At 47.9% G+C, this 27905-nt stretch overlaps 3 non-coding genes and 10 pseudogenes across 3 annotated transcripts; 5 read left to right on the forward strand and 8 right to left on the reverse strand.

Moving 5' to 3' along the window:
* Nucleotides 1–142: 142 nt before the first annotated feature.
* On the forward strand, nt 143–262 carry LOC141268681 (5S ribosomal RNA; annotated as a pseudogene).
* Nucleotides 263–7650: 7388 nt separating this feature from the next.
* Nucleotides 7651–7770, forward strand: LOC141267641 (5S ribosomal RNA; annotated as a pseudogene).
* A 941-nt stretch (nt 7771–8711) lies between these two features.
* Nucleotides 8712–8830, forward strand: LOC141268385 (5S ribosomal RNA; annotated as a pseudogene).
* Nucleotides 8831–9450: 620 nt separating this feature from the next.
* LOC141269838 (5S ribosomal RNA) lies at nt 9451–9570 on the forward strand (annotated as a pseudogene).
* A 946-nt stretch (nt 9571–10516) lies between these two features.
* On the forward strand, nt 10517–10635 carry LOC141270221 (5S ribosomal RNA; annotated as a pseudogene).
* Nucleotides 10636–13641: 3006 nt separating this feature from the next.
* LOC141268232 (5S ribosomal RNA) lies at nt 13642–13760 on the reverse strand (annotated as a pseudogene).
* Nucleotides 13761–14681: 921 nt separating this feature from the next.
* Nucleotides 14682–14800, reverse strand: LOC141269284 (5S ribosomal RNA; annotated as a pseudogene).
* A 933-nt stretch (nt 14801–15733) lies between these two features.
* On the reverse strand, nt 15734–15853 carry LOC141269943 (5S ribosomal RNA; annotated as a pseudogene).
* Nucleotides 15854–22878: 7025 nt separating this feature from the next.
* Nucleotides 22879–22997, reverse strand: LOC141267658 (5S ribosomal RNA; annotated as a pseudogene).
* Nucleotides 22998–23929: 932 nt separating this feature from the next.
* Nucleotides 23930–24049, reverse strand: LOC141267002 (5S ribosomal RNA). Its single transcript, XR_012321021.1, has one exon. It is a non-coding gene; the product is annotated as a 5S ribosomal RNA (ribosomal RNA).
* Nucleotides 24050–24670: 621 nt separating this feature from the next.
* On the reverse strand, nt 24671–24789 carry LOC141266586 (5S ribosomal RNA). Its single transcript, XR_012320618.1, has one exon. It is a non-coding gene; the product is annotated as a 5S ribosomal RNA (ribosomal RNA).
* A 952-nt stretch (nt 24790–25741) lies between these two features.
* On the reverse strand, nt 25742–25861 carry LOC141267737 (5S ribosomal RNA; annotated as a pseudogene).
* Nucleotides 25862–26482: 621 nt separating this feature from the next.
* Nucleotides 26483–26601, reverse strand: LOC141266925 (5S ribosomal RNA). Its single transcript, XR_012320944.1, has one exon. It is a non-coding gene; the product is annotated as a 5S ribosomal RNA (ribosomal RNA).
* Nucleotides 26602–27905: the final 1304 nt, after the last annotated feature.

Raw genomic sequence — 27905 nt, forward strand, 5'->3', positions numbered from 1 at the left:
GGGTGAATCACTGCTAAACAAACCACACCTGTAGGGACGGCACAGCCTTTGCATGGACCCTTCGGAGCCCGCCCCGTCACGGCCAGATTGCTCGCCACTAAGCGATCCTGAGAATGGCTGGCCGGGCGATGGATCAAGCAGCGTCTACTGGCCATACCACCTTGGATACGCCCGATCTCATCTGATCTCAGAAGCAAAGCAGGGCTGGACTCGGACAGTACTTGGATGGGAGACATCCTGGGAACACCGGGTGCTGTAGACCATTTTGATAACGTTTTTACCTACTGCCCAGCTCGGCTAGCATGGAACGGCGCCTTGCTGGACACCGACCTTAAGTAACTTAGATGATGGAAGCCCCAAGGCCTCTGAGCCAGTTGGCAGCTAAGTACGCTACCCCGCCGCCTTCACGCAGGCCTGACACCGAGCTCCTTGCCACGGCTAGGAGTGCTTATTGACTCCGCAGCTCGCCGTGTGGAAATGATGGTGTTAAAAGCACCCGGGGCCGTGAAGGGGCCAGGCTTTCAGCAGGTGACCAGGGAAGGTTTTGGATGCCGGCCGCCTAGCGAGGGCCAGCAGAAGTAACATGTTTCTCTGCAAAGAAGCTTGTGTAACCAAGCCAGACGGCTGACAAAGAGCTAACCTCAGTGCAAGGAAGGCAAGGAAGGTGCGGAAGGAATTGAGGAGGGGGGGGGGTGATTCCTGCTAGGGCCCTGAAATCATAAAACAGGCAGGAGAGTCTGACGCATGGTGACGGAGAGGTTGTAGGGGCAGATAGGGGGTGTTTTCACGTGCGGGCACGTGTGCATGCTGGCTTGTGTGTGAGATTGCGCTTTCTAGGTGTGTCGCGCTGCAGACAGTCAAAGGGATTGTTCCCTTTCATTAAAAGTTAATCCCCGGCTGCAGTGCTGAGCACTGGAAAGGGCAGCCTACATCTCTGCCTACAGCCACACCACCCTGAACACGCCCCATCTCATCTGATCTTGGAAGCTAAGCAGGGTCAGGCCTGGTTAGTACTTGGATGGGAGACTGTAAAATAATACTCTTCCTGTGTTTTTTTTTCTACTGAGGACTTCTCAAAGTATCAATATCACGATATTCTTATAAAAAAATGTATCTATTTATTCTTGGATTGTCCTTTAAAAAGAATCAGATTGCAGCAGGTACATACAATAATTAGTTATAAAGTAATTGTCCATTTGTCCATAATTAGCTTAATTGTTTAATTGTTGAGATTCACCCATCTTTCCTTGGATCCTGGCTGGTAAATCATGTCTTTGTCCAGCAGGTGTCCAGGCCTACATGTCATCTGCTTCTCAGCATGAAGATTCTGTGTCTTTTGGGGTGGGCAGAGCAAGAGAGCCCCCCCTTTCTGTACCATGGGCTTTTATAGCCAGTCGTATGGACACCTGTTCTACATATGGTAGTGAACCAAAAATACACACACAAATAGCGCATGTCAACTAGACACGATGGCTGAGGCATAGAACTCAGAAAAATGATTATCGATTAACATTCCAAATGAATTTCCATAATTAACCATTTAACATTTCCCTCTTTTTGAGAATAAAAGGACTTTAACTGAAATTTCTCAAAAGAAGATACATTCATCAATCATTTTTTCTTTCCTTCTTCCTTGGCAATATCATTAAATTTCCATAATAATAATAATAGTAATAATAGTATCAATATCGGATTATTGTTATATAATGATGTGAATTCATGTTATGGTAAGCCGTGACTAATATTCATTTAATATGTATAATTATACTTCCCTATATCTAAATTGAAGCAATCGCGGGTTCAATCATCATCATCTGATGTCATCGCGTCGTCGTCTCGTCTTCTTCTTGGTTCTTTTATAACACAGTCTTTAGATGAAAACTCCTTTGAAATAAATTACAGCATGTAGATATTGTACAGTCCATAATTGTGCTCATTATTGTTCAGTCCATAAACTGTACTCTTTATTAGAAAGATCATGTGTGTCAGTTGATAAGAAAACAAAGTCCATGGATGAAATGTAGCTTTAATATCTGTGCAGTGTCACCTGGACTTACGTTGGATCGTCTTTGGAATCTTCCGTGTGTCCGCACTGATCTCGTGTCACTTTTGGAACAGATGTGACGTCTTTGGTCAGTAAAGCAAGGGTTAACTTGACACTTTCCTGCTTTATATAGCACCATAACCAGTACTCAGTCCTTTATATAAAGGACACATATGCCAGGTATTACCTGTTCACCAGCTTTCATTGAAGCGTTGCAGGTGATAAGAAACCACTGGAACGTGATGAAACTTGAACACAACACAGTACATATAGGATCATCGTCCTTTGCCGTCCTGGTGATCAGTGGTGTGAATTGTATTGTATGTAATGGACACAGTCTATTATAACACTCAGCATTCACACCTGTTACCTTCTGAGACGTCCGGATATCAGTTGCTTCTTCTTGTAACTTTTGAGAATCTCTTTAATTTATAAAAATTAAAAGTCTTTATTAAGATAGAATTCATAATTGCGATGTCTTGATTGAAGTCTTCATTCCCTAATCTGATACCAAATCTGGCAGTTTTTCCTAACCTATAATATCACAGCGTACCATAGCAATCAGTAATATCCATCTAATTATTATCAAAATATTAAAATAAATTATGTTTGGAATAATAAACAATAATAGATAATAATTCATTATCAATCAAGTTCTCCATATGATAGAACATTTTTATGTCATAGGTGTAATTACCTTTTCCAACCCATAGGTGTCAGTGTATTTTGAAAAAACAAGTTTTTATATCTTTATTAAACCAATAATATCAAAGAATGTATACTCCTGAACCAAAATGAATAAATATATGAATGTATGAATGAATGAATGAATAAATGAATGAATGAATTGTTGTGTTTACTCAGAAAATGTAAACATTTTTTTCCTTAGCAATATATATTTAATGAAGCAATACTCTTGTATTAGACATTACTTTATTAAATATTAATGTGTTTTCTCAATTGAGATATTGAACTCAAATAAAATCAAATGAGAATTAAAAAATGAAAAAATAGAAAAATAAGAAATATAAAGTAAGAATAAAATTTTAAAAATGAAAAATAAAATTAAGAGTAAAAATAAGAATAAAAATAAAAATAAGGCCTTTAAATTTTAATAACAAATGCAGAGTAATTATATTCTCCATAAAAAATACCCTTATATCTCCATTATTTGGATAATTTCATATTTGTCATAACCTTGTAACACCAAAAAATATTAAATTATGCAACTTTGCCTGTAATACCCTTCTTAATTATACCATAGTACCTTATTATTATTTCTTCTTTATTAAAATGTGTGGAAAATAAGTATTGATCAAAAGTGATTATGCAATCAGGATCAAAAACACATTTTCCCCCTTAATACCAAAAATATTATTTTATAAAATTTATGTATATATCAGAACCAAATTAAAAATAATTATTCTTCTAGAAATATTGTGCATAAATTTCATATCGATGAGTAGCATAGATTTGACTAAAGAGAGGTGTGTACCTATTTAGGTAACCATTAAAAATAATATTATAGTTATTCAAGAATATTATCATGTGGAAAATTATTCTAAATATAAATTTGCTTTGTAAACCATTTTGATGTGTGGTTGCCCTTATCCACTATTAGTTAAATCAAGAAATAATAATTATTAAAGAAATATAGAAATATATATATGTAGATAATACCTAATTATGTATTATAATTTCCTCAGAATTAAATATATTTTTGTACCTTCACATAAAGAAACATTTTTTTTTTCAAACATACAAACATACGAGGCCTCTGTCACATCAATCACACTTAGCAGCTGCTGATTTACTCATCTGTCACCTTCACTCTGACATTCACAGATCTGTTCAACTCAAACATTCCACATATGAAGTTTTAGATATATATATATATATTTAACCCAAAATTGTTGTATCCCAATTTATTAATGCGCATTGCCATATCAATTGAATATCTTTATATTTCTTTGACTATTCCCCAAGTACATATTATATAATATGAGAGTAAGTCACTGGAATTTCAGACACTTGAAAAAACTCTTGTCTTAGATTCTTTTTTCACTGGCTGCCCGGTCTTAAGTTACATCAGTTGAAAATAGAATGAATGGGATCCTATACTATTAGCTCAAAGTTCAAAGGCCGCAGCTGTCACACGTCATGCTGTAAAGCTACTTTAATTTGCACGAACACTTCATGCACAGAAAATATTAGCAACACAAAAGAATTAATAAGTATTACATATATATTATAGTTCAACTAGATATATTGTTACTATTTTAAAATGTTATACACATGAAATCATGCAATTTTTTCACTTCCTGTGTGAATAAAGAAATAAATCCATTTTAGAGTTCTTTGATCAAATCCTGCTTTGGAATGAAAACTCTAAGGAAATATAAGAAAATAAAATTAAATAACAAATTCATACAGAAACAGAATTATTTAAATATCTTATACATATATTGGTTGGTTCTAATGTAATTCAAAATATTGCTACTTAAATTTATATATATGTAGTTCTAATTTATTAATTAATATATATATATATCTTATAAACGTATATATAAATACAATTATACGCAATCTCTACTTAGACAAGTGTATATATATATATATATATATATATATATATATATATATATGAACTATTTAAAACTATGTAACTACAATTTTACTGTATAAGATTATAAATAAATATTGAGACATTTTATTACATTTTGATACAACATTATAATTACAGTTTTTCCTTAGCCACTCCCAAAACCAAATCTTCTGTCTCTCTCAAATATCTCCAGGAACGCCCTATTTAGGAAAGACATTTTTCTATCCTTCAAAACCTCAGAGAACTGCCTGTTCTTCTGTCCACATTCAGTGACGTCGCTGTGAGTTGGTCGTCTCACCTGTCTCTGTACATCAGTTTCAGCCATTTTCCTTTTTAGAGAATCACAGTTCTGACTGAGAATTAACTCATTCTGTGGAGAGATGGATCTTTGCACTGGCTGATATGGCTTATAACATATATGTAATCTTCTGCGTATTTGATAGAGTTCACTATGGGGATGACTCAGTCTAGGAGAGTTTGATATTGGCTTTTGGTAAGATTTTACCTTTCCTGGTTTTATAAATTTAGCTTGATTTATTTTCTTTTCACGATTCTCATGTTTTCTAACAAAATCCAGCATCTGCGCACATTCAAATAATGAATTTTTTTGTGATGCCATAACTTGGGAAACTGAATTTAGGAATATGAATTTTTGTACAAAAGTTGTTATCATATGTTGTACTTTTCCATTTTTGATGAGAGCTTTGTACAACCGTTCAAATATGGACATGAATGTATATGTACATTCCTTCCTACCAATCCTTAGTTTCTGCAGATCTTCTATGTTGGGAAAATCCTTTGTGACACAATAAAACAAATATCTTAATCTGTCCGAATCATTTTCCCATCCATTAGGAGAGTCATTTTCACAGGGCATTAAATGTAAACGTCTGGACAATGTCACAGGAATCCATATTTTAAATAATTGATTCCTCTCCTCATTGGATTAATCAAACTTATCAGAGAAGCTCTCAAATGTCTCTGAATTTCTACAGGCATGGATTTTGACATCATATTTTGCATGATTTTGTATAATTTCAGCAAATTTTTCCTCATTTTAATTTGGAGTTGAGCCTGGGTAATTCCAGAATTCTCTGATATTTTTAGTGGCTCTTGTACGTCCGTTCCTCCTATGTCACTCACGTCTCCTCCCACATCACCTAGTATGTCGGTTTCTCGTATGTCAGTCATGTCTCCTCCCATTTCAGGTTTCTGTATGTCCGTCTCTTGGTCAGACCCAAGGTCACCTTCAGTTACAGACACGTGTCTTGCTTCTTGTTCATTTTCCACATTACAGTCTGAATCAGTATCACCGTCTGACACTTCTACACTATTTTCCTGCTTAGAAATCTCTAACACAAGACTATGAAAAAAATATACCAAATGTAGAATATTTCTCAATTTCTGTTTGTCTCTATTTACCAATTTAGAAGTTAACTGTAAATTCTGCAATTCACATTCTTTGTATAAACTGAGCCACAAAACTTCTATGTCATCTCCTACATTAACTTTGAAATTAATATTACTTTGTTTAGCAAAAGAAGAAATTATATCCATATTTTGCTTACCTTAAGATTCCTTGGCTTCTCTTTATCAGCACGTCCTGTCTTCAGTTCGTCTGATTCTTTTCCTGTGTGATTCTGTTCCTTGTTAGTACCTCTGCTTCCTGTCTTTCCTCAGTCTGTAGGTCCTTTCTGCTTCTCGTGACAAAATAGTGAATTTACTGACACGTGAACAACAGCTGTTCAGCTCGTCAGGACTCCCACCTTGTTCACGGAAGAAATTCACTTACTTAATTTAAAAAACAAAAAAACAGGACTGGCTGGCTCGCCATTGTAAAATAATACTCTTCCTGTATTATTTTTTTCTACTGAGGACTTCTCAAAGTATCAATATCACGATATTCTTATAAAAAATGTATCTATTTATTCTTGGATTGTCCATTAAAAAGAATCAGATTGCAGCAGGTACATACAATAATTAGTTATAAAGTAATTGTCCATTTGTCCATAATTACCTTAATTGTTGAGATTCACCCATCTTTCCTTGGATCCTGGCTGGTAAATCATGTCTTTGTCCAGCATGTGTCCAGGCCTACATGTCATCTGCTTCTCAGCATGAAGATTCTGTGTCTTGTGGGGTGGGCAGAGCAAGAGAGCCCCCCCTTTCTGTAGCATGGGCTTTTATAGCCAGTCGTATGGACACCTGTTCTACATATGGTAGTGAACAAAAAATACACACACAAATAGCGCATGTCAACTAGACACGATGGCTGAGGCATAGATCTCAAAGAAAAATGATTATCGATTAACATTCCAAATGAATTTCCATAATTAACCATTTAACAGAGACCGCCTGGGAATGCCAGGTGCTGTAGGCTTTTGCTTTTTCCTTCCTTCCACCAGCAGGGGGCACTCTCTTCTATGCATTTTTTCCATTCCCTTTCACAAGTGCACACATTCATTCTCTTTTCTTTTTTTCATTTGCTTTCTCTCTTGCGCTATTTCATCTCTGCAAAATACCAGCATCCTTCTTATCACCGTGGGCCTCCAGCATTGTTGCTTATTTACTTTTAATACTAGGCTCCTTTTCACCAGGACCAGCGTCTCCCGGGTGGCTGGAGGCAACCACCGGTAACCCCAAGCAGAAGACCTTTGCAGGCAACATGACCCTCCCCCCTGAAGAGCAGCTCAAAGTCACTGGCAACCATCTCACCCTCTTCCTTCATTCACCCTTGGACGTCTCGCTCCGCCCCCAAGTTACGGGTCCAGCTTGCTCTTTCTGTCACATTACCGCGATGAAGGGTTTAGCCTGCAGGAGACCCTGCGCCGAGCCATTTTTGAAGACACCTGATGCGGCGGGTGAACCACTGCTAAACAAACCACACCTGTAGGGATGGCACAGCCTTTGCATGGATCCTTCGGAGCCCGCCCCGTCACAGCCAGATTGCTCGGCACCAAGCGATCCTGAGAAAGGCTGGCCGGGCAATGGATCGAGCAGCGTCTACTGGCCATACCACCTTGGATACGCCCGATCTCGTCTGATCTCGGAAGCAAAGCAGGGCTGGGCTCAGACAGTACTTGGATGGGATACCTCCTGGGAACACCGGGTGCTGTAGACCATTTTGATGACGTTTTGCCCTACTGCCCAGCTCGGCTAGCATGAAACGGCGCCTTGCCGGACACCGACCTTAAGTAACTTAGATGATGGAAGCCCCAAGGCCTCAGAGCCAGTTGGCAGCTAAGTACGCTACCCCGCCGCCTTCACGCAGGCCTGACACCGAGATCCTTGCCACGGCTAGGAGTGCTTATTGACTCCGCAGCTCTCCGTGGGGAAAGGATGGTGTTAAAAGCACCCGGGGCCGTGAAGGGGCCAGGCTTTCAGCAGGTGCCCAGGGAAGGTTTTGGATGTCGGCTGCATAGCAAGGGCCAGCAGAAGTAACATGTTTCTCTGCAAAGAAGCTTGTGTAACCAAGCCAGACGGCTGACAAAGAGCTAACCTCAGTGCAAGGAAGGCAAGGAAGGTGCGGAAGGAATTGGGGAGGGGGGGGTGATTCCTGCTTGGGCCCTGAAATCATAAAACAGGCAGGAGAGTCTGACGCATGGTGACGGAGAGCTTGTAGAGGCAGATAGGGGGTGTTGTCACGTGCGAGCACGTGTGCATGCTGGCTTGTGTGTGATAGTGCGCTTCCTAGGTGTGGCGCGCTGCAGACAGGCAAAGGGATTGTTCCCTTTCATTAAAAGTTAATCCCCGGCTGCAGGCTATTAGAAAGCAACTAACCACTCTCTACTCACCCTACCCGGGTCTACCGGTGAGTCTCGCCTCTGCTCCCGGCCTGTGGCGTTGGCCGTGAAGCTGACGTTCCGTCGACAGCGCTGCAGCCGATCAGTGAGCTCAGCGGCTCTGAGGGGGACATTGTGTCTACAAGACCTTTTAAGGAATCCAGCAAAAAAATTGAAGAGAAGGGAAAGCACAAAATGACCTGGTCTTGCTGAGCAGTGGAAAGGGCAGCTGGCAGCCAGACTTCAAAGTAGAAAAGCAGCAAGCGAGAGCCTTGTCTCCGCCTACGGCCACACCACACTGAACACGCCTGATCTCGTCTGATTTCAGAAGCTAAGCAGGGTTAGGCCTGGTTAGTATTTGGATGGGAAACCAGCTGGGAATACCAGGTTCTGTAGGCTTTTGCTTTTTTTTCCTTCCACCAACAGGTGGCACTCTCTTCTATGCCTTTTTTCCATTCCCTTTCACAAGTGCACACATTCATTCTCTTTTCTTTTTTTCATTTGCTTTCTCTCTTGCGCTATTTCATCTCTGCAAAATACCAGCATCCTTTTGATCACCGTGGGCCTCCAGCATTGTTGCTTCTTTACTTTTAATACTAGGCTCCTTTTCACCAGGACCAGCGTCTCCCACGTGTCTGGAGGCAACCACTGGTAACCTCAAGCAGAAGACCTTTGCAGGCAACACGACCCTCCCCTCTGAAGAGCAGCTCAAAGTCACTGGCAACCATCTCACCAGCTTCCTTCATTCACCCCTGGACGTCTTGCTCCGCCCCCAAGTTACGGGTCCAGCTTGCTCTTTCAGTCACATTAACGCGATAAAGGGTTTAGCCTGCAGGAGACCCTGCGCCGAGCTATTTTTGAAGACACCTGATGCGGCGGGTGAATCACTGCTAAACAAACCACACCTGTAGGAACGGCACATCCTTTGCATGGACCCTTCGGAGCCCGGCCCGTCACGGCCAGATTGCTCGCCACCAAGCGATCCTGAGAAAGGCTGGCCGGGCGATGGATCAAGCAGCATCTACTGGCCATATCACCTTGGATATGCATGATCTCGTCTGATCTCGGAAACAAAGCAGGGCTGGGCTTGGACAGTAATTGGATGGGAGACCTCCTGGGAACACCGGGTGCTGTAGACTATTTTGATGACGTTTTGCCCTACTGCCCAGCTCGGCTAGCATGGAACGGCGCCTTGCCGGACACCGACCTTAAGTAACTTAGATGATGGAATCCCCAAGGCCTCTGAGCCAGTTGGCAGCTAAGTACGCTACCCCGCCGCCCTTTACGCAGGCCTGACACCGAGCTCCTTACCACGGCTAGGAGTGCTTATTGACTCCGCAGCTCGCCTTGTGGAAATGATGGCGTTAAAAGCACCCGGGGCCGTGAAGGGGCCAGGCTTTCAGCAGGTGCCCAGGGAAGGTTTTGGATGCCGGCCGCCTAGCGAGGGCCAGCAGAAGTAACATGTATCTCTGCTAAGAAGCTTGTGTAACCAAGCCAGACGGCTGCCAAAGAGCTAACCTCAGTGCAAGGAAGGCAAGAAAGGTGCGGAAGGAATTGGGGTGGAGGGGGGGTGATTCCTGATAGGGCCCTGAAATCATAAAACAGGCAGGAGAGTCTGATGCATGGTGACGGAGAGGTTGTAGGGGCAGATAGGGGGTGTTTTTTCTCGTGCGAGCACGTGTGCATGCTGGCTTGTGTGTGAGAGTGCGCTTCCTAGGTGTGGCGCACTGCAGACAGTCAAAGGGATTGTTCCCTTTCATTAAAAGTTAATCCCCGGCTGCAGCCTATAAGAAAGCAACTAACCGCGCTCTACTCACCCTACCCGGGTCTACCGGTGAGTCTCGCCTCTGCTCCCGGCCTGTGGCATTGGCCGTGAAGCTGACGTTCCGTCGACAGCGCTGCAGCCGATCAGTGAGCTCAGCGGCTCTGAGTGGGGCGTTGTGTCTACAAGACCTTTTAAGGAAGCCAGCAAGAAAATTGAAGAGAAGGGAAAGCACAAAAGGACCTGGTCTTGCTGAGCATTGGAAAGGGCAGCCGCCAGCCAGACGTCAAAGTAGAAAAGCAGCAAGTGAGAGGCTAGTCTCTGCCTACTGCCACACGACCCTGAACCCGCCCAATCTTGTCTGATCTCAAAAGCTAAGCAGGTTTGGGCCTCGTTAGTACTTGGATGGGAGACCACCTGGGAATACCAGGTGCTGTAGGCTTTTGCTTTTTCCTTCCTTCCACCAGCAGAGGGCACTCCCTTCTATGCCTTTTTTCCATTCCCTTTCACAAGTGCACACATTCATTCTCTTTTCTTTTTTTCATTTGCTTTCTCTCTTGCGCTATTTCATCTCTGCAAAATACCAGCATCCTTCTGATCACCGTGGGCCTCCAGCATTGTTGCTTCTTTACTTTTAATACTAGGCTCCTTTTCACCAGGACCAGCGTCTCCCGCGTGGCTGGAGGCAACCACCGGTAACCCCAAGCAGAAGACCTTTGCAGGCAACACGACCCTCCCCCCTGAAGAGCAGCTCAAAGTCACTGGCAACCATCTCACCCTCTTCCTTCATTCACCCCTGGACGTCTCGCTCCGCCCCCAAGTTACGGGTCCAGCTTGCTCTTTCTGTCACATTACCACGATGAAGGGTTTAGCCTGCAGGAGACCCTGCGCCGAGCCATTTTTGAAGACACCTGATGCGGCGGGTGAATCACTGCTAAACAAACCACACCTGTAGGGACGGCACAGACTTTGCATGGACCCTTCGGAGCCCACCCCGTCACGGCCAGATTGCTCGCCACCAAGCGATCCTGAGAAAGGCTGGCCGGGCGATGGATCCAGCAGCTTCTACTGGCCATACCACCTTGGATACGCCCGATCTCATCTGATAATATCACAGCGTACCATAGCAATCAGTAATATCCATCTAATTATTATCAAAATATTAAAATAAATTATGTTTGGAATAATAAACAATAATAGATAATAATTCATTATCAATCAAGTTCTCCATATGATAGAACATTTTTATGTCATAGGTGTAATTACCTTTTCCAACCCATAGGTGTCAGTGTATTTTGAAAAAACAAGTTTTTATATCTTTATTAAACCAATAATATCAAAGAATGTATACTCCTGAACCAAAATGAATAAATATATGAATGTATGAATGAATGAATGAATGAATGAATAAATGAATGAATGAATTGTTGTGTTTACTCAGAAAATGTAAACATTTTTTTCCTTAGCAATATATATTTAATGAAGCAATACTCTTGTATTAGACATTACTTTATTAAATATTAATGTGTTTTCTCAATTGAGAAATTGAACTCAAATAAAATCAAATGAGAATTAAAAAATTTAAAAATAGAAAAATAAGAAGTATAAAGTAAGAATAAAATTTTTAAAATGAAAAATAAAATTAAGAGTAAAAATAAGAATAAAAATAAAAATAAGGCCTTTAAATTTTAATGACAAATGCAGAGTAATTATATTCTCCATAAAAAATACCCTTATATCTCCATTATCTGGATGATTTCATATTTGTCATAACCTTGTACCACCAAAAAATATTAAATTATGCAACTTTGCATGTAATACCCTTCTTAATTATACCATAGTACCTTATTATTATTTCTTCTTTATTAAAATGTGTGGAAAATAAGTATTGATCAAAAATTGATTATGTAATCAGGATCAAAAACACATTTTCACCCTTAATACCAAAAATATTATTTTATAAAATTTATGTATATATCAGAACCAAATTAAAAATAATTATTCTTCTAGAAATATTGTGCATAAATTTCATATCGATGAGTAGCATAGATTTGACTAAAGAGAGGTGTGTACCTATTTAGGTAACCATTAAAAATAATATTATAGTTATTCAAGAATATTATCATGTGGAAAATTATTCTAAATATAAATTTGCTTTGTAAACCATTTTGATGTGTGGTTGCCCTTATTCACTATTAGTTAAATCAAGAAATAATAATTATTAAAGAAATATAGAAATATATATATGTAGATTTCTTTTATTTCTTACTTTATACTTCTTATTGTTCTATTTTTTAATTTTTTAATTCTCATTTGATTTTATTTGCGTTCAATTTCTCAATTGAGAAAACACATTAATATTTAATAAAGTAATGTCTAATACAAGAGTATTGCTTCATTAAATATATATTGCTAAGGAAAAAAATGTTTACATTTTCTGAGTAAACACAACAATTCATTCATTCATTTATTCATTCATTCATTCATTCATTCATTCATTCATTCATACATTCATATATTTATTCATTTTGGTTCAGGAGTATACATTCTTTGATATTATTGGTTTAATAAAGATATATAAACTTGTTTTTTCAAAATACACTGACACCTATGGGTTGGAAAAGGTAATTACACCTATGACATAAAAATGTTCTATCATATGGAGAACTTGATTGATAATGAATTATTATCTATTATTGTTTATTATTCCAAACATAATTTATTTTAATATTTTGATAATAATTAGATGGATATTACTGATTGCTATGGTACGCTGTGATATTATCAGATGAGATCGGGCGTATCCAAGGTGGTATGGCCAGTAGACGCTCCTCGATCCATCGCCCGGCCAGCCTTTCTCAGGATCGCTTGATGGCGAGCAATCTGGCCGTGAAGGGGCGGGCTCCGAAGGGTCCATGCAAAGGCTGTGCCGTCCCTACAGGTGTGGTTTGTTTAGCAGTGATTCACTCGCCGCATCAGGTGTCTTCAAAAATGTCTCGGCGCAGGGTCTCCTGCAGGCTAAACCCTTCATCGCGGTAATGTGACAGAAAGAGCAAGCTGGACCCGTAACTTGGGGGCGGAGCGAGACGTCTAGGGGTGAATGAAGGAAGAGGGTGAGATGGTTGCCAGTGACTTTGAGCTGCTCTTCAGGGGGGAGGGTCGTGTTGCCTGCGAAGGTTTTCTGCTTGGGGTTACCGGTTGTTGCCTCCAGCCACACGGGAGACGCTGGTCCTGGTGAAAAGGAGCCTAGTATTAAAAGTAAAGAAGCAACAATGCTGGAGGCCCACGGTGATCAGAAGGATGCTGGTATTTTGCAGAGATGAAATAGCGCAAGAGAGAAAGCAAATGAAAAAAAGAAAAGAGAATGAATGTGTGCACTTGTGAAAGGGAATGGAAAAAAGGCATAGAAGAGAGTGCCCCCTGCTGGTGGAAGGAAGGAAAAAGCAAAAGCCTACAGCACCTTGTATTCCCAGGTGGTCTCCCATCCAAGTACTAACCAGGCCCAAACCTGCTTAGCTTCCAAGATCAGACAAGATCGGGCGTGTTCAGGGTGGTGTGACCCCAGGCAGAGACAAGCCTCTCACTTGCAGCTTTTCTACTTTGACGTCTGGCTGCCGGCTGCCCTTTCCAGTGCTCAGCAAGACCAGGTCCTTTTGTGCTTTCCCTTCTCTTCAATTTTTTTGCTGGCTTCCTTAAAAGGTCTTGTAGACACAACGCCCCACTCAGAGCCGCTGAGCTCACTGATCGGCTGCAGCGCTGTCGACGGAACGTCGGCTTCACGGCCAATGCCACAGGCCGGGAGCAGAGGCGAGACTCACCGGTAGACCCGGGTAGGGTGAGTAGAGCACGGTTAGTTGCTTTCTAATAGCCTGCAGCCGGGGATTAACTTTTAATGAAAGGGAACAATCCCTTTGACTGTCTGCAGCGCGCCACACCTAGGAAGCGCACTCTCACACACAAGTCAGCAAGCACACGTGCTCGCACGTGACAACACCCCCTATCTTCCCATACAACCTCTCCGTCACCATGCGTCAGACTCTCCTGCCTGTTTTATGATTTCAGGGCCCTAGCAGGAATCACCCCCCCATCCCCAATTCATTCCGCACCTTCCTTGCACTGAGGTTAGCTCTTTGTCAGCCGTCTGGCTTGGTTACAAAAGCTTCTTTGCAGAGAAACATGTTACTTCTGCTGGCCCTCGCTAGGCGGCCAGCATCCAAAACCTTCCCTGGGCACCTGCTGAAAGCCTGGCCGGTTCACGGCCCCGGGTGCTTTTAACGCCATCATTTCCACACGGCGAGCTGCGGAGTCAATAAGCACTCCTAGCCGTGGCAAGGAGCTCGGTGTCAGGCCTGCGTGGTAGCGTACTTAGCTGCCAACTGACTCAGAGGCCTTGGGGCTTCCATCATCTAAGTTACTTAAGGTCGGTGTCCGGCAAGGCGCCATTCCATGCTAGCCGAGCTGGGCAGTAGGGCAAAACGTCATCAAAATGGTCTACAGCACCCGGTGTTCTCAGGAGGTCTCGCATCCAAGTACTAACCAGTCCTGACCCTGCATAGCTTCCAAGTTCAGACGAGATCGGGCGTGTTCAGGGTGGTGTGGCCGTAGGCAGAGACAAGCCTCTCACTTGCTGCTTTTCTACTTTGACGTCTGGCTGCCGGCTGCCCTTTCCAGTGCTCAGCAAGACCAGGTCCTTTTGTGCTTTCCCTTCTCTTCAATTTTTTTGCTGGCTTCCTTAAAAGGTCTTGTAGACAAAACGCCCCACTCAGAGCCGCTGAGCTCACTGATCGGCTGCAGCGCTGTCGACGGAACGTCATCTTCACGGCCAATGCCACAGGCTGGGAGCAGAGGCGAGACTCACCGGTAGACCCGGGTAGGGTGAGTAGAGCACGGTTAGTTGCTTTCTAATAGCCTGCTGCCGGGGATTAACTTTTAATGAAAGGGAACAATCCCTTTGACTGTCTGCAGCGCGCCACACCTAGGAAGCGCACTCTCACACACAAGCCAGCATACACACGTGCTCGCACGTGACAACACCCCCTATCTGCCCCTACAACCTCTCCGTCACCATGCGTCAGACTCTCCTGCCTGTTTTATGATTTCAAGGACCTAGCAGAAATCACCCCCCCCCTCCCCAATGCCTTCCTTGCCTTCCTTGTTCTGAGGTTAGCTCTTTGTCAGCCGTCTGGCTTGGTTACACAAGCTTCTTTGCAGAGATACATGTTACTTCTGCTGGCCCTCGCTAGGCGGCCGGCATCCAAAACCTTCCCTGGGCACCTGCTGAAAGCCTGGCCCCTTCATGGCCCCGGGTGCTTTTAATGCCATCATTTCCACACGGCGAGCTGCGGAGTCAATAAGCACTCCTAGCCGTGACAAGGAGCTCGGTGTCAGGCCTGCGTGAAGGCGGCGGGGTAGCGTACTTAGCTGCCAATTGGCTCAGAGGCCTTGGGGCTTCCATCATCTAAGTTTCTTAAGGTCGGTGTCCGGCAAGGCGCCGTTCCATGCTAGCCGAGCTGGGCAGTAGGGCAAAACGTTATCAAAATGGTCTACGGCACCCGGTGTTCCCAGGAGGTCTCCCATCCAAGTACTGTCTGAGCCCAGCCCTGCTTTGCTTCCGAGATCAGACGAGAATGGCCGTATCCAAGGTGGTATTGCCAGTAGACGCTGCTTGATCCATCGCCTGGCCAGCCTTTCTCAGGATCGCTTGGTTGCGAGTGTAACATACCTGGCGGCGTCCTTGCATAGTGGTCCATCTCCCACTGTGCAAGAGCGCGCACTTGATCTCCTGTCCAGAATGTCTCTCTGGCTTCCCTCCATGCTGTCTGTTTGTGTCTGTTTCTGCTGCTTAAGGGCGGCGCCCGATCACTTCCTGCTTTTTGTACCTGCTGTGGGTCACACCCCTTGTGCGTCCTCAGCCTATTGCTGTCTATCACCTGGTATATAGCTCAGCTGCTCCCATCTATCCCTGCCTGAGCATAGTGTTTCATTCAGTGTGTGCTTGCACTCTGAAGGTGCCAGGTCCCGTTCTTTGTCTCCTGCCTTGCGGTATCAGTTCCCGTGTCTGAACTGAGTCCTGTCTATGTCTCCTGCCTTGCGGTATCAGTTCCCGTGTCTGAACTGAGTCCTGTCTTTGTCTCCTGCCTTGCGGTATCAGTTCCCGTGTCTGAACTGAGTCCTGTCTATGTCTCCTGCCTTGCGGTATCAGTTCCCGTGTCTGAACTGAGTCCTGTCTGTGTACTCTTGCCTGCTGCCTCTCCTGGAGGCTGTATTTCCAGTCCTGTCTGAACACGCTCCTAGCCTGTTCCTCCCGCCTTCTAGGGGCCGATTACCTAGACCCGCTCCTGTATCTTGTCTGTCCTGTCTGAACACGCTCCTTGCCTGTTCGTCCCGCCTCTCTGGGGGCCGTATTCCCAGACCCGCTCCTGTATCCCGCTGCAGTGTCGGTCTCCTCCGTACACTCAGTTCCAGTCTGAACTCTCTCCTATCCTTTACCTGTTTTGCCTCTATGTCCGTTCCCTTCCTTTTTCTGCAGAGTCTGAACTCGTACCTAACTCCTGCTTGTTGTCTCTGTACTCACGTTTGTGAGTTTGTGGTCCACTCGCTACTTCACTGCAAGTACCCTGTGGGTATCTGGCTCTGCCTTTCTCTTCCTGTCTGTTCCGTGTGAACAGAGCCCTGTCCCCCCTGCTCTGCTTTGTTTGCCGCTCTGCGGTTTCCGCTCTGCTCCTGCCTTGTTTACCGCTCTGCGGTTTCCACTCTGCTCCTTCCTTGTTTACCGCTCTGCGGTTTCCGCTCTGCTCCTGCCTTGTTTACCGCTCTGCGGTTTCCGCTCTGCTCCTGCTTAGCTTGCCGCTCTTGCGGTTTCTGCCCTGCTCTTGCCTTGCTTGCCGCTCCTGCGGTTTCTGCTCTGCTCCTGCCTTGTTTGCCGCTCTGCGGTTTCCGCTCTGCTCCTGCCTACTTAGCCGCTCTGCGGTTTCCGCTCTGCTCCTGCCTACTTAGCCGCTCTGCGGTTTCCGCTCTGCTCCTGCCTTGTTTACCGCTCTGCGGTTTCCGCTCTGCTCCTGCCTTGTTTGCCGCTCTGCGGTTTCCGCTCTGCTCCTGCCTACTTAGCCGCTCTGCGGTTTCCGCTCTGCTCCTGCCTTGTTTACCGCTCTGCAGTTTCCGCTCTGCTCCTGCCTTGTTTACCGCTCTGCTCCTGCCTTGTTTACCGCTCTGCGGTTTCCGCTCTGCTCCTGCTTAGCTTGCCGCTCTTACGTTTTCCACTCTTCTCTTGCCTTGCTTGCCGCTCCTGCGGTTTCTGCTCTGCATCTGCTCGCTGCTCCGGCAGTCCTGTCCTGCTCTGCTTCTGCTCGCTGCTCCGGCAGTCCCGTCGTGCTCTGCATCTGCTCGCTGCTCCGGCAGTCCTGTCCTGCTCTGCTTGCGCTCACTGCTCCGGCAGTCCCGTCCTGCTCTGCTCTTGCCCACCGCTTCGGGCATTCCCTCTCTGCTGTGTTTGGCTACCGCATCTGCGGTTCTGTTTCTGTGACCCAGTCTGTACTGGGTCTTGTCCTCTCTGTGCTCCAGCCCGTCCTTTCGGCCAGTACCTCCCCGCCTGCATACTCGCCTGTATCCACCCGTCTGCATACCTGCCGTGTTCGCTTATATCCACCTGTCTGTGCCAGCCTAACCTGCCTGTTCCAGTAATCCCTGTGTGGGTCAACCCCCGTGTCCGGAGTTTGACCTGGAGTAGCACCTGGTCCCTCTGCCCGGTTTCTCCTTGGTGCACTGGCGTCGTATGCCGTCGTGCCACCTTGGTCGGATCGGCCAGATACTTAGTCACGCCCCTCCAGGCACTCTCCGGTTCATGGTCCAGTGGAACCACTACTCCCTCACACGCCAGTCAGTCCGGGCGTGTGCATAACAGCATGCTCAGGCCATGGTTCCCGTTGAGCCCCACGGCCTTCGCTCTCTGAGACGTTTTCTAGTGAATACATGCATTAAAAATAAATAGATACATTTTTTTTTCCCTTAGCTGAGTTCCAGGCGAATTACGCACCGTCCAGATGGATCTATCAGCTCTCGTTCCTGCGGATCCGCCACGTTACTATGGGGATTCAAGACAGTGTCGTGCATTTGTGGAACAATGCATGCTACACTTTAAGGCCTACCCTCTCTATTTTCCTTCCGATTGGGCTAAAGTGGCCTTTATGATTGACTACCTAGCGGGTGATGCCTTGAAATGGGTCACCCCCCTATGGGAAGCATGGGATCCTGTCGTCCTTGACCTGCAGGCCTTCCTGGTGGCCTTTCGTGTGGTCTTCGAGGACCCTAACCCTGAAGCCCCTGCTGAAGCTTCACTTCCCAATATCCCGGAGCAGCCCCGACGGGTAATGTGTGTGGGTAGCGCAATAGTCCTCCAGCCCAATGAGACTACTGTCCACCCAGAATCCTCACAGGGTGACTACGCTTTCCGGAATACTTCTCCCAACCTCAAGAGGCAGTCCAGACGTGCTAGACGTAGAGGCAAGCCGTCACGCCAGGGTCTGTCCTCCCTGAGACCACCTGACCCCAACCTTGAAGTCCCTACTGAAGCTTCATCTCCCTGTATCCCGGAGAAGCCCCAACGGGTAATGTGCGTGGGTAGTGCACCAGTTCTCCTGCCCGAAGAGACTTCTGCCCATCCAGACTCCACACAGGAGAACTTCCTGCACCCGGCATCAGATGCTTCACCCACTTTAACCGGTGTGCATGTCCAAGGATGCTCCAAAGCTGTGGTTACCTCAGAGTCTGTGCACCTCTACTACCTGGTGGAGGACCCCCTGTTGCCTCCTGAATCCTCCGGGATACCACTCGATGACAAATGGAGAGAGACTTCTCTACACCCGGTACTCGATACTTTGTCCGCTTCGTCCTGTGAGCCTGACAATGGGTACCCCAAAGTGGTAGTTACCCCCGAGTCTCTACACCCCTCCGACCAGGCGGAGGACCTCCAGTTGTCTCCTGAACCCTTCGGGGTGCTACCTGGTAGCGAAAGGACAGAGACTCTCCTATACTCTGTACCTGATACCTCGCTCGCTTCGTCCAGTGAGTCCAACCTAGTGTACTCCGAAGCAGAGGTTAACCAGGAGTCTCTACACCCCTCTGACCAGGCGGAGGACCTCCAGTTGTCTCCAGAACCATTCGTGGTGCCACCTGGTGGTGAATCGACAGAGACTTTCCTATATCCTGGATCTGATACCTCGCTTGCTTCGTCCAGTGAGTCCGACCTAGTGTACTCTGAAGCAGAGGTTACCCGTGAGTCTCTACACCCCTCTGACCAGGCGGAGGACGGCCAGTTGTCTCCAGAACCCTTCGGGGTGCCACCTGGTGGTGAATGGACAGAGACTTTCCTATACTCGGTACCCGATACCTCGCCTGCTTCGTCCAGTGAGTCCGACCTTGTGAACTCTGAAGCAGATGTTTTCTCTGAGCCTCTGCACTCTTCTGACCCGGCGGAGGACCTCCAGTTGTTTCCTGAATCCTCCGGGGTACCACCAGATAACAAAGAGGCAGTGACTTTTCCTCATCCTGTACCTGATAACCCGTCTATTTCTTCCTGTGAGCTTGACAAGATGTACCTCGAAGCAGAGATTACCCCCAAGTCTCTGTCCCCCTCCAACCCGGTGGAGGACTTCCAGTTGTCTCCTGTACCCTCTGGGATGCCACCTGAAAGTATGTGGAGTGAGACTTCCTTGTGTGCTGTTCCTGGTACTCCACCCATTTCGTCTGTTGCTAAGGGTGGCTGGATGGGAGGTAGCATCCTAGCTACCCAGAGGAGACCAGTTTTTCCGGTGGACAGTGGAAGTGATCTCTTCGAAGGGAAGAATTGGCCCTCAAATTCCCTGCAGGAGATTCTGGCAGGCCTGAAGAAGAGGAGTCGTAAGGGGAGGGGTACTGTAACATACCTGGCGGAGTCCTTGCATAGTGGTCCGTCTCCCACTGTGCAAGAGCGCGCACTTGATCTCCTGTCCAGAATGTCTCTCTGGCTTCCCTCCATGCTGTCTGTTTGTGTCTGTTTCTGCTGCTTAAGGGCGGCGCCCGATCACTTCCTGCTTTTTGTACCTGCTGTGGGTCACACCCCTTGTGCGTCCTCAGCCTATTGCTGTCTGTCACCTGGTATATAGCTCAGCTGCTCCCATCTATCCCTGCCTGAGCATAGTGTTTCATTCAGTGTGTGCTTGCACTCTGAAGGTGCCAGGTCCCGTTCTTTGTCTCCTGCCTTGCGGTATCAGTTCCCGTGTCTGAACTGAGTCCTGTCTATGTCTCCTGCCTTGCGGTATCAGTTCCCGTGTCTGAACTGAGTCCTGTCTTTGTCTCCTGCCTTGCGGTATCAGTTCCCGTGTCTGAACTGAGTCCTGTCTATGTCTCCTGCCTTGCGGTATCAGTTCCCGTGTCTGAACTGAGTCCTGTCTGTGTACTCTTGCCTGCTGCCTCTCCTGGAGGCTGTATTTCCAGTCCTGTCTGAACACGCTCCTAGCCTGTTCCTCCCGCCTTCTAGGGGCCGATTACCTAGACCCGCTCCTGTATCTTGTCTGTCCTGTCTGAACACGCTCCTTGCCTGTTCGTCCTGCCTCTCTGGGGGCCGTATTCCCAGACCCGCTCCTGTATCCCGCTGCAGTGTCGGTCTCCTCCGTACACTCAGTTCCAGTCTGAACTCTCTCCTATCCTTTATCTGTTTTGCCTCTATGTCCGTTCCCTTCCTTTTTCTGCAGAGTCTGAACTCGTACCTAACTCCTGCTTGTTGTCTCTGTACTCACGTTTGTGAGTTTGTGGTCCACTCGCTACTTCACTGCAAGTACCCTGTGGGTATCTGGCTCTGCCTTTCTCTTCCTGTCTGTTCCGTGTGAACAGAGCCCTGTCCCCCCTGCTCTGCTTTGTTTGCCGCTCTGCGGTTTCCGCTCTGCTCCTGCCTTGTTTACCGCTCTGCGGTTTCCACTCTGCTCCTTCCTTGTTTACCGCTCTGCGGTTTCCGCTCTGCTCCTGCCTTGTTTACCGCTCTGCGGTTTCCGCTCTGCTCCTGCTTAGCTTGCCGCTCTTGCGGTTTCTGCCCTGCTCTTGCCTTGCTTGCCGCTCCTGCGGTTTCTGCTCTGCTCCTGCCTTGTTTGCCGCTCTGCGGTTTCCGCTCTGCTCCTGCTTAGATTGCCTCTCTTGCGGTTTCTGCTCTGCTCCTGCCTTGTTTGCCGCTCTGCGGTTTCTGCTCTGCTCCTGCCTTGTTTGCCGCTCTACGGTTTCTGCTCTGCTCCTACCTTGTTTGCCGCTCTGCGGTTTCCGCTCTGCTCCTGCCTACTTAGCCGCTCTGCGGTTTCCGCTCTGCTCCTGCCTTGTTTACTGCTCTGCGGTTTCCGCTCTGCTCCTGCCTTGTTTACCGCTCTGCGGTTTCCGCTCTGCTCATGCCTTGTTTACCTCTCTGCGGTTTCCGCTCTGCTCCTGCTTAGCTTGCCGCTCTTGCGGTTTCCACTCTGCTCTTGCCTTGCTTGCCGCTCCTGCGGTTTCTGCTCTGCATCTGCTCGCTGCTCCGGCAGTCCTGTACTGCTCTGCTTCTGCTCGCTGCTCCGGCAGTCCCGTCCTGCTCTGCATCTGCTCGCTGCTCCCGCAGTCCTGTCCTGCTCTGCTTGCGCTCGCTGCTCCGGCAGTCCCGTCCTGCTCTGCTCTTGCCCACCGCTTCGGGTATTCCCTCTCTGCTGTGTTTGGCTACCGCATCTGCGGTTCTGTTTCTGTGACCCAGTCTGTACTGGGTCTTGTCCTCTCTGTGCTCCAGCCCGTCCTTTCGGCCAGTACCTCCCCGCCTGCATACTCGCCTGTATCCACCCGTCTGCATACCTGCCGTGTTCGCTTATATCCACCAGTCTGTGCCAACCTAACCTGCCTGTTCCAGTAATCCCTGTGTGGGTCAACCCCCGTGTCCGGAGTTTGACCTGGAGTAGCACCTGGTCCCTCTGCCCGGTTTCTCCTTGGTGCACTGGCATCGTATGCCGTCGTGCCACCTTGGTCGGATCGGCCAGATACTTAGTCACGCCCCTCCAGGCACTCTCCGGTTCATGGTCCAGTGGAACCACTACTCCCGCACACGCCAGTCAGTCCGGGCGTGTGCATAAAGCGAGCAATCTGGCCGTGACGGGGCGGGCTCCGAAGGGTCCATGCAAAGTCTGTGCCGTCCCTACAGGTGTGGTTTGTTTAGCAGTGATTCACCCGCCACATCAGGTGTCTTCAAAAATGTCTCGGCGCAGGGTCTCCTGCAGGCTAAACCCTTCATCGCGGTAATGTGACAGAAAGAGCAAGCTGGACCCGTAACTTGGGGGCGGAGCGAGACGTCCAGGGGTGAATGAAGGAAGAGGGTGAGATGGTTGCCAGTGACTTTGAGCTGCTCTTCAGGGGGGAGGGTCGTGTTGCCTGCAAAGGTCTTCTGCTTGGGGTTACCGGTGGTTGCCTCCAGCCACGCGGGAGACGCTGGTCCTGGTGAAAAGGAGCCTAGTATTAAAAGTAAAGAAGCAACAATGCTGGAGGCCCACGGTGATCAGAAGGATGATGGTATTTTGCAGAGATGAAATAGTGCAAGAGAGAAAGCAAATGAAAAAAAGAAAAGAGAATGAATGTGTGCACTTGTGAAAGGGAATGGAAAAAAGGCATAGAAGAGAGTGCCCCCTGCTGGTGGAAGGAAGGAAAAAGCAAAAGCCTACAGCACCTGGTATTCCCAAGCGGTCTCCCATCCACATACTAACCAGGCCCAACCCTGCTTAGCTTCCGAAATCAGATGAGAGCAAGCGTGTTCAGGGTGGTGTGGCCGTAGGCAGAGACAAACCTCTCACTTGCTGCTTTTCTACTTTGACGTCTGGCTGCCGGCTGCCCTTTCCAGTGCTCAGCAAGACCAGGTCCTTTTGTGCTTTCCCTTCTCTTCAATTTTTTTGCTGGCTTCCTTAAAAGGTCTTGTAGACACAACGCCCCACTCAGAGCCGCTGAGCTCACTGATCGGCTGCAGCGCTGTCGACGGAGCGTCAGCTTCACGGCCAATGCCACAGGCAGGGAGCAGAGGCGAGACTCACCGGTAGACCCGGGTAGGGTGAGTACAGCGCGGTTAGTTGCTTTCTAATAGCCTGCAGCCGGGGATTAACTTTTAATGAAAGGGAACAATCCCTTTGACTGTCTGCAGCGCGCCACACCTAGGAACCGCACTCTCACACACAAGCCAGCATGCACACGTGCTCGCACGTGACAACACCCCCTATCTGCCCCTACAACCTCTCCGTCACCATGCATCAGACTCTCCTGCCTGTTTTATGATTTCAGGGCCCTAGCAGGAATCACCCCCCCCCCTCCCCAATTCCTTCCACACTTTCCTTGCCTTCCTTGCCCTAAGGTTAGCTCTTTGTCAGCCGTCTGGCTTCGTTACACAAGCTTCTTTGCAGAGAACCATGTTACTTCTGCTGGCCCTCGCTAGGCGGCCGGCATCCAAAACCTTCCCTGGGCACCTTCTGAAAGCTTGGCCCCTTCATGGCCCCGGGTGCTTTTAACGCCATCATTTCCACACGGCGAGCTGCGGTGTCAGTAGGCATTCCTAGCCGTGGCAAGGAGCTCGATGTCAGGCCTGCGTGGTAGCGTACTTAGCTGCCAACTGGCTCAGAGGCCTTGGGGCTTCCATCATCTAAGTTACTTAAGGTCGGTGTCCGGCAAGGCGCCGTTCCATGCTAGCCGAGCTGGGCAGTTGGTAAAAACGTCATCAAAATGGTCTACAGCACCCGGAGTTCCCAGGAGGTCTCCCATCCAAGTACTGTCCGAGCCCAGCCCTGCTTTGCTTCCGAGATCAGATGAGATCGGGCGTATCCAAGGTGGTATGGCCAGTAGAAGCTGCTCGATCCATCGCCCGGCCAGCCTTTCTCAGGATCGCTTGGTGGCGAGCAATCTGGCCGTGACGGGGCGGGCTCCGAAGGGTCCATGCAAAGTCTGTGCCGTCCCTACAGGTGTGGTTTGTTTAGCAGTGATTCACCCGCCGCATCAGGTGTCTTCAAAAATGGCTCGGCGCAGGTTCTCCTGCAGGCTAAACACTTCATTGCGGTAATGTGACAGAAAGAGCAAGCTGGACCCGTAACTTGGGGGCGGAGCGAGACGTCCAGGGGTGAATAAAGAAAGAGGGTGAGATGGTTGCCAGTGACTTTGAGCTGCTCTTCAGGGGGGAGGGTCGTGTTGCCTGCAAAGGTCTTCTGCTTGGGGTTACCGGTGGTTGCCTCCAGCCACGCGGGAGACGCTGGTCCTGGTGAAAAGGAGCCTAGTATTAAAAGTAAAGAGGCAACAATGCTGGAGGCCCACAGTGATCAGAAGGATGCTGGTATTTTGCAGAGATGAAATAGCGCAAGAGAGAAAGCAAATGAAAAAAAGAAAAGAGAATGAATGTGTGCACTTGTGAAAGGGAATGGAAAAAAGGCATGGAAGAGAGTGCCCCCTGCTGGTGGAAGGAAGGAAAAAGCAAAAGCCTACAGCACCTGGTATTCCCAGGCGGTCTCTCATCCAAGTACTAACCAGGCCCAACCCTGCTTAGCTTCTGAGATCAGATGAGATCGGGCAGGTTCAGGGTGGTGTGGCCGTAGGCAGAGACAAGCCTCTCACTTGCTGCTTTTCTACTTTGAAGTCTGGCTGCCGGCTGCCCTTTCCAGTGCTCAGCAAGACCAGGTCCTTTTGTGCTTTCCCTTCTCTTCAATTTTTTTGCTGGCTTCCTTAAAAGGTCTTGTAGACAGAAGGCCCCACTCAGAGCCGCTGAGCTCACTGATCGGCTGCAGCGCTGTCGATGGAACGTCAGCTTCGCGGCCAATGACACAGGCCGGGAGCAGAGGCGAGACTCACAGGTAGACCCGGGTAGGGTGAGTACAGCGTTGTTAGTTGCTTTCTATTACCCTGCAGCCGGGGATTAACTTTTAATGAAAGGGAACAATCCCTTTCACTGTCTGCAGCGCGCCACACCTAGGAAGCGCACTCTCACACACAAGCCAGCATGTACACGTGCTCGCACGTGACAACACCCCCTATCTGCCTCTACAACCTCTCCGTCACCATGCTTCAGACTCTCCTGCCTGTTTTATGATTTCAGGGCCCTAGCAGGAATCACCCCCCCCCCCTCCCCAATTCCTTCCTTGCCTTCCTTGCACTGAGGTTAGCTCTTTGTCAGCCGTCTGGCTTGGTTACACAAGCTTCTTTGCAGAGAAACATGTTACTTCTGCTGGCCCTCGCTAGGCGGCCGGCATCCAAAACCTTCCCTGGGCACCTGCTGAAAGCCTGGCACCTGCTGAAAGCCTGGCCCCTTCACGGCCTGGGTGCTTTTAACGCCATCATTTCAACACGGCGAGCTGCGGAGTCAATAAGCACTCCTAGCCGTGGCAAGGAGCTCGGTGTCAGGCCTGCATGAAGGCGGCGGGGTAGCGTACTTAGCTGCCAACTGGCTCAGAGGCCTTAGGGCTTCCATCATCTAAGTTACTTAAGGTCGGTGTCCGGCAAGGCGCCGTTCCATGCTAGCCGAGCTGGGCAGTAGGGCAAAACGTCATCAAAATGGTCTACAGCACCCGGTGTTCCCAGGAGGTCTCCCATCCAAGTACTGTCCGAGCCCAGCCCTGCTTTGCTTCTGAGATCATACAAGATCAGGCGTATCCAAGGTGGTATGGCCAGTAGACGCTGCTTGATCCATCGCCCGGCCAGCCTTTCTCAGGATCGCTTGGAGGCGAGCAATCTGGCCGTGACGGGGCGGGCCCCGAAGGGTCCATGCAAAGGCTGTGCCGTCCCTACAGGTGTGGTTTGTTTAGCAGTGATTCACCCGCCGCATCAGGTGTCTTCAAAAATGTCTCGGCGCAGGGTCTCCTGCAGGCTAAACCCTTCATCACGGTAATGTGACAGAAAGAGCAAGCTGGACCCGTAACTTGGGGGCGGAGCGAGACGTCCAGGGGTGAATGAAGGAAGAGGGTGAGATGGTTGCCAGTGACTTTGAGCTGCTCTTCAGGGGGGAGGGTCGTGTTGCCTGCAAAGGTCTTCTGCTTGGGTTTACCGGTGGTTGCCTCCAGCCACGCGGGAGACGCTGGTCCTGGTGAAAAGGAGCCTAGTATTAAAAGTAAAGAAGCAACAATGCTGGAGGCCCACGGTGATCAGAAGGATGCTGGTATTTTGCAGAGATGAAATAGCGCAAGAGAGAAAGCAAATGAAAAAAAGAAAAGAGAATGAATGTGTGCACTTGTGAAAGGGAATGGAAAAAAGGCATGGAAGAGAGTGCCCCCTGCTGGTGGAAGGAAGGAAAAAGCAAAAGCCTACAGCACCTGGTATTCCCAGGCAGTCTCTCATCCAAGTACTAACCAGGCCCAACCCTGCTTAGCTTCTGAGATCAGATGAGATCGGGCAGGTTCAGGGTGGTGTGGCCGTAGGCAGAGACAAGCCTCTCACTTGCTGCTTTTCTACTTTGAAGTCTGGCTGTCGGCTGCCCTTTCCAGTGCTCAGCAAGACCAGGTCCTTTTGTGCTTTCCCTTCTCTTCAATTTTTTTGCTGGCTTCCTTAAAAGGTCTTGTAGACACAACTAGTGTTGAGCCACCCCCGTAGTGTTCGAGTTCGGTTCGGTTCGTCGAACACCCGTGTGTTCGCCGAACTGTTCATCGAACTGTTCGTCGAACACCTTCGAGCACCGTTAAAACCAATGGCAGGCAAACAAAAACACATAGAAACACATAGAAAACACCTTCAAAGGTGTCCAAAAGCTGACAAACTGCTCAGAAGACATAACTAACACATGGAAAAGTGACAAGTACATATAGTCATGCGAAAATAAAAGAGGTGGAGGAGTAAAAGGAGGGGGAGACACAGATATAGGCATGTCATGCCCTTCTAAAATCCAAAAAGTGAGAAGCCGACATGGCCAGTCCGTTCCTGCCCGTGCCACCTCCGTGTCGCCGGGTTTGTGCCAGAGCCGCGGTGGACCCTGACGGCCAGCCCCCCTCTCCTAATACTGGTGCCTGTCCGCTGGTGGGTTGAGCCCCCCGCGGTGGGGGGGGAGTAACATCTGCAGAAGAAAGACCATCTTCCAGCCAAACTAACATGTCGACTTCTTTTCGTGGACAATGTGATGCGATCCCTTTGTTACGGACACGCCCATCGCTACAAATTCCAGATGAGGCACAAAAACAGCAGGTGCTTCAGCGGATATCAAGTGCTCCTTCAAGTGGGCTCTCCTCCACCTCAACTTCAACATCACAAATACTCCAGTCCTCAGAGGTGTCACCCCAATCGCACTTGCTTCCTCACAGCTCCCAAGTCTCCAGCTGCCCGTCTGAGTATGGGGTAACACAGATGGTTGAGTCTGCACAGCTGTTTACTCATACTATAGCCTGGGAAACGGAGGTCTGCTCCAGAGCTTCTGTTAATCCAGACGAGGAAATGATCTGCACTGATGCCCAGAATCTTTATAAGTCGGATCCAGGACCAGATGAAGAAGGTTCTGAGCATAATGTAGACCCTCGTTCCCAAACTGTAACTCCTGTTGGTGGAGACAATGATGAAGACGATGATGAGACTCAAATACCTGATTGGAGCGACAACTTGACTTTTCGGTCAGGGCAGGAAGAGGTTGGCTTTGAGGACGACGAGTGTGATAACACACAGGGTGATGATGACAAGGTTGGAGATCCCACTTACTGTGAACCCACAGTCAGCCAGTCGATGAGGTCACCCGGGCCTTTG

This window comes from Phyllobates terribilis, unplaced genomic scaffold (genome assembly GCF_046119375.1).
Source record: "Phyllobates terribilis strain yellow unplaced genomic scaffold, ASM4611937v1 Scaffold_4__5_contigs__length_816908805, whole genome shotgun sequence".
Lineage (NCBI taxonomy): Eukaryota > Metazoa > Chordata > Amphibia > Anura > Dendrobatidae > Phyllobates > Phyllobates terribilis.